Source organism: Paramisgurnus dabryanus, chromosome 1 (genome assembly GCF_030506205.2).
Source record: "Paramisgurnus dabryanus chromosome 1, PD_genome_1.1, whole genome shotgun sequence".
Lineage (NCBI taxonomy): Eukaryota > Metazoa > Chordata > Actinopteri > Cypriniformes > Cobitidae > Paramisgurnus > Paramisgurnus dabryanus.
Window position 1 is genome coordinate 56881500 of NC_133337.1, and position 13736 is coordinate 56895235.

At 36.3% G+C, this 13736-nt stretch overlaps 1 protein-coding gene across 1 annotated transcript in view; it reads right to left on the bottom strand.

Annotated features, from left to right (window-relative positions):
* The window catches only part of rhbdf1b (rhomboid 5 homolog 1b (Drosophila)), a 31279-nt gene extending 18254 nt beyond the window's left edge, over nt 1–13025 (bottom strand). The window contains exon 1 of the mRNA XM_065242499.1: nt 12771–13025. The gene's annotated coding sequence lies outside the window, so the exon portion shown is untranslated. The remainder of the gene's footprint in view (nt 1–12770) is intronic.
* Between the last annotated feature and the right edge of the window lie 711 nt (nt 13026–13736).

Here is a 13736-nt window from a genome sequence, read left to right on the forward strand (position 1 = left end):
TTCAGAATTTTACAAATGCATATGAAAATCATTTAAGGAAATCTTTTGTGAGCCCAAAAACCTGATTGATTGATTTGAAAGCGACAGATGGTCGCAGGACAAATCAAAGCCTCTTTTCTGTTTTCAATGCTGTGAATATAAAAAAGTGTTTGGGACTGATTATATCTCATTACTGAACCCATTGACTTTCTCTGAAATGTGACTTCTCCCAAATACCAAAAGCACAATGTTTTTTCTTATGCAAACCAGGGCATTTATTTTTACGGAAAGTTAAACATAATCCTACAAACATCACCCTGTGGGAAAACTTCAACCGCATCCTACTGCAGACCACATTTTAACCAAGCAAACACATTAAATGCGGTTAAATTTCAGGTTTGGGCAAAAGGTTAGCAGAAACCCTTATAAACCAAAAATAAATAAATAAATACATGATGAATCCACCACATTTCTCTGAACTATTCCATCTTTTGTCTTCATTATTATGTGTATTGTGGGTTCACGAATCCTTCCTTATACATCAAAAATTATAGTATCCTCCCTGTTTTTGTCTAAAATGGCAGAATTTTTCTTTTAAAACATACTGATGAAACCGACTCTAACCGCATTGACTGCTGACTGAGAACCACTAAAGAAACCGGACATTAGATGAGCCCAGATTTCCCAGAAATCCACTTAAATCCAGTAACATAATTGCTAACTACCATTTAAAGCAGAAGTTCTCAACTCTGGCCCTCAAGATCTACTTTCCTGTGGAGTTTAGCTCTAACCCTGATCAAACTCACCTGCCTTAAGACTTCGATTACCTTGCTCAGATGTGAAATTAAAATATATTAGAATAAAACAACAATAAAATATCAAACAGGACCTTTGAATCCTGAAACACAAAGATTAAAAACTGTATTTTAAAATGAGGAAATGTAAAATATTGATTGACTGTAGGGTTATGGACAGTAATTGGATTATTTTCTCTCATGATGCCTCAAATGAGATTCTTATTGTTTATCTGAATGAATCCATGCATGTTGAAATAAATTGTGCAGATATTTTATTGTACCTACATTAAAGTGTGCATATATTTTATATATTTTTCTATTTAATTTCTGTAGTCTAACAACTATAAACCTTCACATTAGATGTCTTGAAAGTCTCATAGCTTTTTATATATTAAGTGAAAAAACAGCTGCTGGTTTGTGGGATGAGTTGTCATTCATGAACCTTCTTGTTGTTTTTTAATAAAAATGAATGGGGACTGAGGTTGTCAAGTTAGTTTTCATGCTTTTGTGTTTTTAAATAAATAATTGAATTTTTATTTTTTGTAAACTATTCCTTTAAGTCAAATAAATGACCAGTCCTTCAAGAAAAAAATGAGTTTGATTCCAAAACGAGATTTTGTCAAAACATGTTTATTATTATGTTTTTAATGTGTTTTATTGTGTATTTATGAAGGCTTAAATCAAAACAAACCAACTGCAGTTATCAAATCAAATAATTCTGTACTAAATCAAAGCTCCGTACCAGCATTCAATGACTGTGACTGATCTTACTATTCTTTCTTACAACAAAAGCATCTTTGTGCATAAAAAGAAAGCAAAATAAATATTGCAGGTTTATATGAGCCCAAACCCCACATCAAACAAGAACACTGTATTATATTACATCTCCAAATTATACAACACATTTTTCAGTGCCTTGCATAAGTACTAGGACAGTAAAGACAAAACTGCTCTGTTTGCTGTGAAAACAAGAAATTTGTAAGATGAATACGAATGGCACATTTTTAATGTGTGATTGTTTCAACACATACATGCTTTAGCAACAAAGAACAACAACCTTTCATCCTCCTGACTTATGTGTGTCACCAAATGCAAGACTGCAGACTGCAGCAGCAATGAATCAAACTGATTGATGCTCTGCTTTTAATGTGTGAACAATTTATGCATTAGGACACAGCTCATCCCTAACACTTTTGAGCCAATTGTTTTAATATGCTCACATTAGAAGATTTAAATGTGTTGTTTCATTGAGTTGGTAAATTGTATATGTTAAAAAATGTGAAAATAAAATGTTGTCTCATATTTACCATTTAAAGGTGTACTACTGTGTTTTAAAAGGATCTCTTGACAGAAATGCAATATAATTTACATAACTATATTATCAGTGGTGTTTGAAGACCTTACACAATGAACTGTATTGTTTTTGTTATCTCAGAATGAGCCGTTTTAATACACGGTGGGTCCCCTAACATAAAAGTCTCAGACAACAACATGTTTGTCCTGTGGCGACTATATGTGTTTTAAAATTTAGGGGTGAGCTGTTGGTTGCAATCTCACCACTAGTACAATTAACATTTACACACACCACCTTTATGGTTTAAACATTTTTTAAGACCACAGAAAAAAAGCATTTTTTCCTTCATTGTCCAAATTGTCCCAATGAAAGGTCTGTATAAGTAAGATATTTTTATTTCTAACTATTTCTCAAAAAAAAAAAAAAAAAAATTGCATTTGCCAGTTGCTAAAAGTCTATCTTCACAATCTGTAATTCCTCTGTCTGATATCAGAGGGCTGTTGGAAAGGACATGGGAGATGTTTGAGTTGGCCCAGATGTTACTGTGGGACACTGACTGGACAGAACTGGGCACCAGATGTCTATGTGTTGTCGGCTAATGATGAATGACCTCATTTGGAGAGCACTTCCTTCCTGAGCAGGGATGCTGTTTCTCTGCTTTCTCTCTCACACAAACAATTTTATGAAAAACATGTTTTGGAATCAACTAAGCAGCTTTGCTTATTCATGACCCGAAAATTGTCTTGATCAATCAAATTGCTATTCAGTTGGGAATACTTAGCCACATGAAATAGATTTGATTTCCTGCATTATAAGCTAAATAAATTGTCAATGCTGGAAAGCAAAATTTAGCCGTTCTGTTGCGCTATAAAATCAGATGTTTATTGTAAGTTTGTTGATGCTATTTGAAAACTATTATTGGAATCTCGAAATAACTGTGCAATGTCAAAATCAGTGGCGGCTCGTGACTGCTCATCCGAGGGGCGCAAATTCAAAATATGTGTTCGAAGTGTCATGTGTGTTGCTCGTGTTTTCAAAATATGTGTTTGTTGCGACATGTGAACCATGTGCATCACGTGTTTTGTCAAAATAAGTGCCTGCTGCACATGCGTCAAAACCATTTATGTTAAAAGAGACGCTCACGTTCACAAAACACGCGCAAGACACTCCCTTAAAACTAAACTCTGATTACGCATGAGATTATACGAGTATCTGGCAAACGCGAGCGTCTCTTTTATCATAAACCCTTTTGCAGGTCTGCAGCAGGCACTTATTTTGACAAGACACGTGATGCACATAGGATCACTTGACGCACACAACACATATTTTGAAATTACGAACCACACAAATAATGTGACGAACTTCGCATTGTGCGCCCTCAAAAAAAGAAGTCACCGGCCGCCGCTGGTTAAAATACTGTCCTTGTCCAGCTTTGTGATAAAAAGGGTCAAGCCCAGTCACTGGGTTAAAATTACATAGTAAATGTTTATATTTGACCCAACAATGGGTTAAAACAACCCAGGATTTTGGTTTAAAACAGGGGTGGGGAACCCTGGTCCTGGAGGGCCACTGTCCTGCAGAGTTTAGTTCCAACCCTAATCAAACACACCTGAAAAATCCAATCAAAGTCTTCAGGATTACTTGGAAATGAAATGCAGGTGTGTTTGATTAGGGTTGGAACTAAACTGTGCAGGACAGTGGCCCTCCAGGACCCAGGGTTCCCCACCCCTAGTTTAAAACAACCCAACATATGTTAAAATCCCGTTCTCACCAAGATGCGTACAAATGACACGCAGTGTGATTATCGTGCAATAGATACGCCAAATTCCGATTTTGCGTGCATATGATACGCCAGTCCTTCCCATTCACTTATATGGCGAATCGTTTCGTGACGTTTTATTTATTGTTTTCTCATTTGTTTTCTGTTTTTTAAACCATTTTCGCTTGGGTTTAGGGTAAGATTTCACATTTGTTTAAGCAGGTTATTTAATATACAGGTTTCTCTAAGTTTTTATCTATATTTAAGCCATGGTCGCTTGGAGTTGGGGTTAGAGTTGGGGTTTGGGTTAGGATGTCATTTTTATATAACAAAAAGTTGTTCTAACCCTAAACCCAAGCGAAAATGGTAAAAAAAAACAGAAAACAAATGAGAAAACAATAAATAAAACGTCACGAAACGATTCGCCATATAAGTGAATGGGAAGGACTGGCGTATCATATGCACGCAAAATCGGAATTTGGCGTATCTATTGCATGATAATCACACTGCGTGTCATTTGTACGCTTTTTGGTGAGAATGGGTTGGTTAAAATACAACCCAACAGGCTGGGTTCATCCCTTTTTGATCAAGTGATGGATTAAAAATAACCCAGCATTTTTTTATATCTTCACTGGCTCAACCAATGGTGTGAGTTTTGGACGAGACTTTTTGTTTTCTGACCAATTTAACATAGGGATAGGGCTGCAAGATATATAAAAATTATCAAAATATCGCAAATGTGCAAATTACAGTGGTTTGCAATATGACTTTAATACTTTAAAAGTTTTAAGTTGATGCACACAGCAGAGAGACAGTTGAGACAGAGAGCATGATACTTTCTTTTGCTTGAACGAATGTGAAATGTATTGTTATATAGCCTATTTTTTTGTTAAATATATTTTATTATTACTCAAATTTTACGCAAACAAAATGCCTTCCAGGAAAAAAACAAAATGGCAAAAAACTTTTATCCTATCTTCATTTGTTCTCATTTATAACCTCTTAAATATGTGGGATTTTTGTTAGAGATCAGATTTAGAATGATGATCAAAACATATGTGAGTTTACAATGTTGATGAATTATTTGATGCTTCAGTTTTTTATAAATTGGGTAAGAGCGCTATTTAGTTTACCATAAAAACAGGGAAGCATCATTGGCAGGAAAGCTTTTTCTATTAATTAACGAGATAACTCCTCAATGGCGGGGAAAGAGTTAAGAAAATATTTTTTGCAAATACATTTGGTTCACTCTAAAAATGGCTGGGTTATTTTTGACCAATAATGGGTAAATTTTGGACAGAACAAAACGCTGGGTTAAAAATTATCCAATGCTGAGTTGTTTTTACCCAACTGCTGGGTTATTATACCCTATGGTTCCATAACATCAACCCAACATTGGGTAATTTTTAACCCAGCATGTGTTCTGTCCAAAATAACACAGCCATTTTTAGAGTGTAATGAAAGTGCTGCAAAATTCACTTCACTATTTATGAAATGAAATGTAGGTGAACACAGAAATGCTCTATTCTTCCACTAAGTGTCCAATAACCTATGACTGACTGTCTCATGGGATGCTCATGGTTTTCTCTGCTCTTGTACTGACTAAACACTGAGTCGAATTCATTCCATGATCAACAATAGACACAATAGTTCCTCTCAGTAAAGAGAGTAGACACAGACATAAAGAAACCACAGGAATCTGATCTGGGGTTTTTTATCCGTTTTACATCAACGGTAACCTCACATTTGAAGTAAAATTGTTAATTCACTGATCTTGTTTATATTCTTTTGACACTGGAAATAAATACAGAACAGTCAGTTTTCATCCTAAAAACTGGCAACCTGCTGATAAATGCAATATGCTGAAGGTGAAAAACTCCTATGAATCAAATAAATAAGGATGAAATTGTTTTTCAACAAGCCACACTGTCGCTCTGGCAGGATGCCTGGCAGAGCGCTCGCATCACAATCTGGGAATACTGCACATACCTAAAGCTGTTCTGCACTATTTCATTGCGTTTATTTCAGTTGGCGACTGGGGTTTTAGATTGTAAGTCTGCTAAAATAATTCAGCCAACGTCTGTGTGATGGGTCAGCTTGCTTATATAGCATTGACCTGCTGATCTGGTAAAGTAAGTCTGCATGCGTTTTGAATGGTGTTCCCTTGAATAGGATTTTGGTGTGCACTGGGTTTACTGACTACTAACCATTAAAAGGGATACTCCAGCCAAATATCAAAAATACCCCATGATCAAGCAATCTGAGAAACATCTGTCCATCCTCTTTCAGACAAACATATTAAGAGTTATTTTAAATAATGTAAATGTCCTTGCTCTTCCAAGCTTTATAATGGTACAAAACAGGGATCAGGGAACCAATTCTGACATTAAACATCGAAAAGTGCTAAAACATCAAAGTTTTAGCGTAGTGAGTATCTGTTACCATGGGAACCTTGACTAAGATTTGCAGAATCGCAAAGTGGAGATTTCAGTACAGTCATGAGATCTTAAAAGCTATGACTCAATCGTGCAACTCTAGGGTGATGACTAAAAACACATTAATTTTTTTTACACACTATATAAATTACAAAAATGGTCTATAAATGGTCTAGATGAGCAGTGTTACATTTAAGGTTTCTTTTAAGGCAATACAGTAAAGGTCTCCCCGACTATCAATGTGCTAACAGGTCTGTACCGCTGATGATCCCAGAATGCAGAATGTGAGAAGCGTTGGTGTGGAATGACTCTGTTAGGGGACTTACATCTGACTTCTGTCCCGCCAACAAACATCTTTCTGTCTCGGTTGTGTCAGACCAGACGCAGACCAAGTGGACTTGTGCAGCGCACGCCCATGCAACATGTGATCTCAATTTAAATACTTTCCAGGGTGATGGTCGCCTGGAGCATTTCCCAATAGAGAGGACTAACTGTGTGGGTTGTCTGTATTGATTTGGGCTGTTAGAGATTCTCGCTGGCTTTTGATGGAAATGTCAAAGCTCTGTTAATAAAGTAGCTGTGTCTCGTTACTTCTGGGGGAAACAATGGCTCCACTACAGCACTAATGGCGAATTTGGTGAAGAGAAATGAAATATTTTAGACGCAATTTACTTCTGGAAAATCCCTTCAGTTATGCCACTGCAAAAAATGCAATTTGAGAATAATATAGTTTGCAACTGTAGACTTCTAATTACAGGCAAACCCTTTTGGTGGCTGACCTGGAACGATTTTTTCTTGATAGCACTATAATTGTTGAAAATGAACCAGTAGAGCGACAATCCTTCACTATAAGGTTTTTTGCCAAATGATTGTAAGCAGAAAATTAAGTTAAATTATTTTATATAGGCCAAAACTCAAAGCCGATACTACACTAAGAAAACTTTTGATGTCATGCACATGTTAATTCAGTTGATAGACATGCATAAGTATAACAATAATGGTGACCTGGTGTTTGTGCTGTTCAAGTTTATGAACACTTCTCCAACAAAGTTTACCAAAATTGTCATTTTATTGTCCAGGGTCAACTATATTAAGTCCTCTTAGTATCTTTCAATAGCAGGGGACAATTTTTGGGCACTATTTAATATCATTCCGCCTCCTGCAGCCATGTTACGACAGCAAAGTCCTTGATTATTACGCCAGAATGAGAGTATAGTTCCTAGCCATATCTGTAGATGTATACAGAAGAGTCAAGTTTTAGGAAAAATATTGAAACTATTTGGTTATTTTTTAGCGCGATGCTTAGGTCTAATCAGATTTAATGGATTGTGCTAAGCTATGCTAAAAGTGCTAGCGCCAGATCCAGAGATCGGCTGAATGGACTCCAAAACGGTAAGAATCAGATGTTTAACTCTTGGGGAGCTGGAAAATGAGCATATTTTCAAAAAAAGTGGAGTGTCCCTTTAAATCCATTTCTTCATAATAATCTGTCTGGTCTCTATTGCCGTAAATGACTCATGACAGCCTGCCAAAAGCTTGACTTTTGAATACAACTAAAAGAAAGCCGGCTGTGTCAACAGATCTCCGTTCCCAGATAACACTCTTCGGCAAGCCCAACACACCCAATTAACAGACCCCCGAGCGGCTGCTCTCTTTTATGCAGTAGATCACAATCCCAGCTTCCTTCAACATGCAGCAACACGAAACAAACAGGGCAAGACTTGCACCAGGATAAGACTGCAGAATGAGATTTGCGTTGAAAAATAAAACCAGTTCTTTATGAGCTTTGTACCAGTTTTACCAGAGCAAAATCACAGTGGTAAATCTAGCCCAACAGATGGGTAAATTGTGTTGTATAAGGGGCTATTTGAGATCTGCAGGGTGGATCATCACTTTTGTCTAAGAAGAGGCTGTTTTCACAATGGTCCTCATTATGAAGCATCCTCAAGCTGTGAATTTGACATGAACACTTCCTCTGTTGGATCGCACTGTAAGAAAATCAAATGTTAATTGTACGCAGATGGTGTGCGGGTTTGAAAAGAAACTGAACTGAACAATAAAAATTTCATGAATGTCTGACGTTCTAGGTCAAATAAAAGTGCACAAGCACACAAATCACGGATTTTAGCCCTGTTTACCCTAAAAATTATTTTGGAAAATGAAATACGAAAAACTGACACCGCAATTTAGACACTAGACAGCTATTCATGATCTTTTTATGACAGGTGTTTATTAAAAATATTTAACCCAGAGCTGGGAAACTAGGACAGAACACATTTCTGGGTTAAAATGACCCAAATAATGGGTTGTTTTAACCCAACTGCTGGGTTATTGTTAATCAACCATGTTGAAACAACCCAGCAGCAACCCAATACAGCAACCCAATACTATAGAGTGTATGATTTTATTTATGAAAATGATTTATGACTCTTCTCAAAAAGTACATGAAAGTTGGATTACTGTTATATTTCCATTTCAACTTAAGCTTTTAAATAGCATCAAACTTTTTTCATTAGCACTCAACATACCACAGCATTAGTTTATATAGGATCGAATCAAACCAAACGCCTGTGATATGTATTACTGCAATCACATCTTGGTGATTTACTAGTAATAGACTGCACATTAATATGATTTGTCTATATGAATGTTACCATTCAACCAAGAATGATTTTTGTTGGCCGTAATACAAAGGGATGTTTTTGAAAAGGTCTTACATCAGCTCCAAAATGCATTTTTCAGTTCATCTACTCAGATAAAAGTATTATCTCATGGAAAAAGACACTTTGAATGTCTCTATTGTTTGTTATACTATCCAATATTGTGTTTTTCTTGAAAGATCGATTTAATAAAAAGTCTTGCAGGATGAGCCAAAGAAAAAGAATTTGAGATTTAAAGACATTGACTTTTCTGAAGTTTGTTCCTTTGAACTGATTTCAACTGTGTTTGAGTGGTCTGTCTAACACGTTTGAATGAACCATGGGAGATTGAAAGGGCAGGGAAAAGCAACAGGTGAAATATTAAAGGGAAATTTATTATATTTGTGGTTCTGCTCTATATGATACACCTAATGGAGCAGAAACGACACACACTTCCCCTTTAAAGCCTCAAGATTAACTCAGAAACATCCCTATGACCTTTCATTATCTTCCTTGCTGCTCACACAAAGAGGTCTTGGAGCAAAAACTGGTGGAAACGTCAGGGGTTTTTTTTAATGCGTGATTTTTATTACAAGCATTTTTATCTGCAGTGATGAGACTTAAGTCAAAGGAAGAAATATATTTAGGTCATTAGTAAAGACTAAAAGCCTGCATGTGTATAATATATGATGGTGCACAGATTGTAGACAACAGATAAACTTGTCTTACCATGTGACACCCTAAAGCCCAGACACAACTCATGCCTCTGCTATCCCACCCAGCAACACAGTGGCTATTGGGATTAAGATTTAAGTCCTATATTGGGGATAAATCTTTATACTTTTCCTTTTTTAAAGTAAAGTAAGTGGTCAGCTAGGAGTAACAAATAAAATATTCCATTACTTTGGTGTTCTGTATTTTTTATTTTTTTATTTTTACAACATTCAGCAAGGGAGATCCCGCTTCTTCACTTAATTTCCACACACACACACACACACACACACACACACACACACACACACACACACACACACACACACACACACACACACACACACACACACACACGCACACACGCACACACGCACACACGCACACACCTCTCACGCTTAATTACAGAAGCTCATGGCTGTATCTGCTGTCCATGGTCGACTGACAGACCTTTTACAAAATCAAGTCATTCAGTAATCCTCTAAGGCCTCATAAAAGTTTGTTATGCTAAGCAAAATAATCATGCAGACAATATCCATCTGAAGGTCTCAGTACTGTGATTAACAGAACACATTTTGTGCAGAAAGAATGTGGAAATGAATGCCTTCCCTGGATCTGACAGCATTATTGGTATGCTAGTATGGGATAAGTCTGAACTAGCCAGTACTTCCCTTAATGCTGCAAAAAAAAGATGTATTTTTGTATTTTCATGTATTTTTAAGATGGACTTTTTAAGATGTAAAATAAATCTTTGGTGTCTCCAGAGTATGTATGTGAAGTTCTAGCTCAAAATACCATATAGATCATTTATTACAGCATGTTAAAATGGCCACTTTGTAGGTGTGAGCAAAAATGTGCCGTTTTTGGGTGTGTCCTTTTAAATGAAAATGTGCTGATCTCTGCACTAACTGGCAGTGTCGTGATTGGATAGTGCGGATTAAAGGGTGGTATTATTATAGTAAGATCCCCTTCTGACATCACAAGGGGAGCCAAATTTCAATGACCTATTTTTCACATGCTTGCAGAGAATTATTTATCAAAACTAAGTTACTGGGTTGTTCTTTATCGCATTTTCTAGGTTGACTGAAGCACTGGGGACCCAATTATAGCACTAAAATATGGAAAAAGTCAGATTTTCATGATATCTCACCTTTAAGTGTACTATTTTAGTAATCTACTTTTTGCGGACATTAAGGGGCGGTTTCCCGGAGAGGGATAAGACTAGTCCTAGACTTAAACACTTTTAAGAGCTCTCCAAACTGAAAATAACTTGCACTGACATATCTTAAAATACATCAGTGCCCTTTGTTTTACCTCAAAATGCACACAGGTAATGTTTTTAGTAAGGCATGTTTGTTAAAACTAGTTATATTTCCTAATTAAACTAAGGCCTAGTCCTGGATTAAGCTAATCCTGGTCCGGGAAACCACCCCTAAATGTACTAATTTTAAGCAAATCAATTAAACTGAACAACTTTACAACAAAACAAATATTGCCAAGTTTCCTGACACTTTAATTTCTGTAGAAGATACTATGTAAGGAACAGTTGTAGTTTAACAGCATGAAATTGTGAGAGATGGATACAGAATTGTGTGTATGTGTGAGAGTCTCCTGGAGCAGAGCCCTGCATTCTGCTGCGGTCATAATACAACACTTATTCCAAGAAACAGTCAATTGTCTATGTTTATCTGATTGTGACATGCAATTATCAAATTGACGGACATCAAGCTATGTTAAACCCTACGAGTCCAAATCATCCAAGCTTATGATAAATCCAAAATGGGATCATGGAAATATTCACAACAGCCAGCCTCATCTCGGCTCAGTCAGAATAGATCAGTTTAACCTTACACAGTAAAAACACAAGATAGTTTACTTACAAAGCACTCAGAACGGAAAGAAAATTGCATTGTTCATAAATATCACTAGATATTACAAATAATACCAAGAAAGCTGTGAACCGGTGTAATACTGCATAACCTACTGTATATTATAAGAGGGAAAATATAACTACTGTAGGTCACCAATAATTGTGCAATGGCTCCAAAAACTGTTTATGCACATAAATTTGCATGCACTTTTTCCAGTTTAGATAAAGAAATGTGCAATGCTTGCTGTTTGTGTGTACGGTTTTGAATAAATATTGTACATCACAAGAGAAATGCAACATGCATTCAATCTTTCAATTATATATTTTTATTGTTAGATAAAATTTTTTACTTCTCTTAATTCAAATGGGATTATAAAAGTATTACTGTTCTGCTAGAAACCGTAGGGCTTGTACATTTTTGCATGGTAACATCCAAACTTTTTTCTAAATTGGAGCCACTTCAAATGTAGTTTCAGGTTGCCCTTGGTTGTGAGACATGACATTAAATTGCATCTTGCAAAGCCCTGCAGCTGTAACCACTAAAATGTGATACAGGTGTCATGACATGAACACAGTTTCCGCGTTCCGTTAAAGCATAATTTACTGTGAGGAATTCAATTTAAAATAGCTCAAATATAGAGTGGATAATCAAAATATGTACATAATCAAGTTTATTGATAATAAACGATTTCGATGTGTGAGGTTGCAAGCATGTGGTATGGCAGTAAGAAAAGCGCGCGCCGGGGGAATCCACGTCCAAAATTAATAAAGCAGTGACGCGCGTTGCACTTAATCCATCCGACTGCAGATTAACACGCAGTCACAATGCATGCAGGGACATCTCACAAATACATGCAGGAACAGAAGTAGCATTAACAGTAAATGTAAGACTCAGCAGGCGCAAACATGCTGTCTAGGTAAGCAGCTCATCATCTCACATGAATACACATGAATGATAACATAACACCACTTTACGAAAATATTAACCAGCATTAAACATGGTTACTATAGTAAAACCATGATTATCACAAAATCCATGGTAAAACCATATGGTTACTGTAGTAAAACCATAGTTGTGGCAATGGTAATCAATACGCTAAAAACAGTTACTAGCAAAAGACCACACATGATCATACCATACTTTATAAATAATCACTTTCGCACGTGAGTAGATATAGATAATACGATATTGGCTAAAAATCATAATTAATATATGATATTTAATCATAATCGCAACTTTGAAACAATGCATGTTAACTAACGCGTCACATTAAAATATGCCATACCTTCCGATGAACTTTTAGATCTGTATTTCTTCATGAATCGGTGTCCAGGTATGATGCACCTTTTTCGCAAAATTAAGAACCGACCATAACTAAACACAGAGGCAAATGTGATTCACACAAGTTGTATTCTATAAATTAAACGACTAAATCCAGTTTGTGCGGAAACGTGTTGAGGTAAATATAAAACATTCTCACTCGTACCGAAGCCCGAGTTAGGGCGGCGAGTTTCAGTCTCGAGTTCAGTTTCTAGCTGAAAACACCCACACTCACAGAATGAAGCGGAGTGGGCGGAGACTATCGAAATGTGAAGATGTCACTGACCAATCACAGGCGCCTGCGGGCGTAAACATACGCCTACTGAAGACGTTTCTATTCTTTAAACACAAAACCGCAAAAGGATGCCGAAACCACAGGACAGGGTTGTGCGTCATTTATGGCAAAAAAAACATGAAGGGACATATCATCTTTATATTTATTTTTACATATATTAGCCAAGAGTTTGGATATTACAATATTAAGCTGTAAAGGAAGAATTATTCTGCATTATGACCCATCCACTTGATGCTGATATTTCTCCTATTGCCTTATTTTATATTAAATTAAATAAGAAATTTATAGCACATTGTGGTACACAAGAAATAATCGACAGTAACTCAATCTGCTGTGTCTCTGTACCAGGAGAGATTTTTGTAGCAATTATGGACATGTCACAGAGATGCAAATCTGATTTGTTCTCTGTGGATACAGTTTGATTGTGTAATTCAAGGTTACATTAATGTCATTTCAAAATGGAGACTCGGCTCTGTGCAATCACGATTGAATTTGAAGGCAGTAACTGTGGCGATTGTAATGGGATTTGTGAGAAAATATCTTAATGAGAGCAATGGAGCAAGGTTTTGCAGTAAGAAAGCACAAATATTCAGTCAGTGCAAGTAATAAAGCTGACAGCGTTACAGAAAAGTAGTT